A 3731-nucleotide genomic window follows, 5' to 3' on the forward strand; every position below is an offset into this window, starting at 1 on the left:
TGACCAGCTTCTGTTTGGCTAGCTTTCTTAGGACATCAAAATTCAGATGTGAGAACTTCTGGTGCCATAGCCAATTTTCATCGCTCTTCTGGGATTCAAGGCAAAGGGTGTCTTGTCCCTCGAAATTGAAAGTCCAGAGGATAGAGATTCCCTTCTCTCTTGGCCTTGATGTTGGTTTGACCGGGCTTTGTTTTTGTGATACATAAACCTTGTTGTAGAACTAGCTTATGCTTCGTAAATTGTGCTTCAAACCTTCAACATAAGCCACTTTGCTGATGGATATGTTGCCTTTGATAAGAGTTATGTATCCCATGATGGTTCCCTTACTGTTGTCTCCAAAAGTGACAGAGCGTCCAGATTTCTCGATGAAGGAGGACAACTGACTTTTGTCACCAGTCATGTGCCTGGAGCAACCTGAATCCATGTACCATGGTTGCACATGCTGGTCCTGCTAGACAAATTAAGGGGTTTTAGGTACCCATTTCTTAACGGGTCCATGTTTGTTAGTAGTAGATACCACACTATTTTCATCACCTTTCGCCTTTGTAGGATTGGGTTTGTTAGCATTTCCCTTGCCCTTGGACTTTTTTCTATATCTATATAAAAAAAAAGACTATCCATGCGCTTCATATTCCCCCGGAGTTTGATATCTTGGCAGCATTCCGAGTAACTCCTCATTCCCTTGACTTTCTGGGTTATCGTTCCCCGATATTTTTATTTGAAAATTATTTAGCTCCTATTTGTGGTGCACAATTTCGTGTTGGGCTTTTTCACATTTTCATTGGCTTTAACTTTATAGCGATAAACATGTTAAGAGAATATGTAGCGATGTGTCAACATGTGATTCCTCAGGTTTTGTAAAAGAGCTAAACATTTACAATCATTATACTTTGGACATGAATGTTGAGCATTCTTTTTATTCACTGAAAATGAAGAAGTAAATACAGGGGATGTAAATCTTGTTCTAGCATCGGTTGTTTTTACAAACTTCCTATCTAGTTCAGATTTTTTATTTGAAGGGGTCTTTGTCTTTACTACTTTCCTTCTGAGGAAGGACTGTTTTTCTTCAGCTGAATGAGAGGAAAAGTGGTGGTTAGATTTCTCAGAGGCAGGCTACTTCTGTTTTTGCTCACGAGTGAACTTAATGAACTTAGAAGATATGCTAAAGCCTTTTTAGTTATCGTTGGCCGATTTGATATTTCTCAGTTTTCCCTTTCCTTTATCTGAAGATTTCATCGATGGAAGAATACAAGATTTCATTGAGGGTTTGAAGTTTTGAGACTTCTTATTCTCAATGATCTTCGGTGACTTGCAGATCATCTCTTCTTCAGATTCGGAATCGAGAAAGTCTCTTGCTGATTTCTCGAAATCAAAATTAGCATGTATTTTTGAGGGAGGTGTGGGTTCAGAGATTGATGCTTCAGAGTGATCTGCTTGAGGTTCCATCGCTTCTGACTTAGATGAATTTTGAATGTTACTTGGATGATTCATCGAAGATGAATTTTCAATGTTACTTGGATGATTCATCAGATGATGGTTCCTTATTAGGATTTTTATTTTCATCAACAGTACTTGCTGATGAAGTGGGATTGACAACCAGAGACTCTGGTTTAACCATAGGGTTTCCATTGGTCTATGATTTGGAGGTGTCGTTCCTTTCATCAGAATTCTTACATGTACTGCTCTCGTACACCACATTTTCAAAATCCTGTCTTAAGACGACAGTTTTTCCATCGACTTTAACTCTTTTAAAATTTGCTTTTGGTTTCGGGATAAAGTCGGGGTTTTGAATGCATCCAAGTTTGAAAGTGGATTCAAGGGTGGATTTCTTTGATTCGATGAAAGAGTCCAATTCATTGAATCCAATCCCTTGAGTGTCCGTTTGACCGGTTAATTTTTCTTACACATCTTGGGCATCCTTGTATTTCTTCATCAGAAGTTCATTGGTTCGAAGCTTCTGGTGACGAATCTCCCTTTCTTTTTGGAAGATATCTTTGAGAGCCACTGAGTTAAGTCTCTCTGCCTCGGATTCTTTTAAGGCCTTAGTTTTCTTTTCTAAGTCTTTGGTTACTTGCTTGTTTATTTCCAAAAGTTTTTCTTCCTCTGATTTTTTAAGTGCGGCGATGCGAGTCTTTTCTTTCATGAGATCAGCCTTTTCTTCGGTTAGAAGATCAGTCTCTCTTTTGTAGAAACTGACTTCTTTTTCGACTTTAAGTCTTTCATATTTTTCAAAATTTAAATTTTATTTTAATTTTAAAAAGTCCTCTAAAAGCTTTATTACCATTAACTCTAGCTCAGATGAAGTCAAGTTGGTTTCATTGATAGTAGACTCTCATACCTGATCATCAGTGTCAGAGGCAGATTCTGCATTAGACGTGGCCATCAGACAAATGAGTGATTTGTCTTCTTCATCGGATGGAGAATCAGACACCCAGTTTTCTTTCTCAGCCATCAGGCTTCGCTCTCTAGGATTGTACTTGTATTTATTCTTGTAATAGTCAGCATCCTTTACCCATCGTCCTCTGCATTCTTTGGAAAAATGACCACTTTTTCCACTCCTGAAGCAGTGCAGGTCATTTTTCCTTCCATCTTTGTCCTCTTTCTTTTCCTTTCTTCTATCTTCTCTACTGACTTCTCTCTCTTCTCTTCCATCTCTTTTGTCTTCCCTCTGATGAAATTTAGATGACATCCTTTCATAGGATGGTTGGTACCTTTCCCTCTTGAACTCTCTTTGTTCATAGGGTTTCTTGATGAACTTTTTTTGGAACTGCTTTGTAATCAAGGCCAGAGATTTGGCAAAGGCTTTGATATCATCATCTGATTCAGATGTTTCTTCTTCAGATTCTGATTCCACCACCAATGCTTTCTTTCCTTTCTTCTTGTGGTCTCTGGTGGAGGTCTTTTATGTCCTTTTCTTCAGCTGCTAGAGCCAGGGGTACATCGATGGACACCTTTTTCTTCATGATATCGTTCTCTTGTGCAGCAAGCGTTCCGTATACGTCATGGAGTGACCAGCCGTCTAAGTCCTGATTTGCTTGAAGGGACATCGACAGCTGTGTCCATTCATCGCTGAGACTTTTAAGGAATAAAAAATTGTTTTCTTCCTTTGTTTTGGAGATATCGTTTCGACGACATTGATTAATCAATGTGTTGAAACAATCGTATGTCTTTTGAATCGGCTCATGAGGAAGAGCCTTGAAGTTGGTGTATTCGTTGAGACATTGGGCTCTACGATTCTTCTTAGTTTTTGCCCCTCCTTCCAATTGGCTTGCTAGCTCATCCCATAGTTCCTTGGCTGTGGAACATGCATTAAGGGATTGGAAGATTTCATTGGGTATGGCCATGATTATCAGTCTTTTGGCGTTCTTGTCGGTCTCAACCCGCTCTATGTCGTCTTCATCCCAATTCTTCTCATCCTTGGGCACGTAGTAGGCAGAAATTTCTGCTGTGGTATTTGCTCCTGGGACTCTTGGAACAAGAGTTTGTGGAACATAGGGACCCTCCATGACAGATCACAGAAGATTTATGTCCATCYCTTCCAGAAAGTTCACCATCCGTATCCTCCATTGTGGGTACTCTTCTCTTTGAAGAGTTGGAGGTTTGGTGAGGGAACCAACACTATAGACGGAATTCCAGTTGGCCATTAAGATTTAAAAAAAATTACGTTTTTAGAGAATATATTTTATGAAAAGCGTGAATTGAGAGATTTTTGATGATCGTTTGATTGGAAA

Source organism: Cynara cardunculus, unplaced genomic scaffold (assembly GCF_001531365.2).
Source record: "Cynara cardunculus var. scolymus isolate 2C unplaced genomic scaffold, CcrdV1 Un_Scaffold_5193, whole genome shotgun sequence".
NCBI lineage: Eukaryota > Viridiplantae > Streptophyta > Magnoliopsida > Asterales > Asteraceae > Cynara > Cynara cardunculus.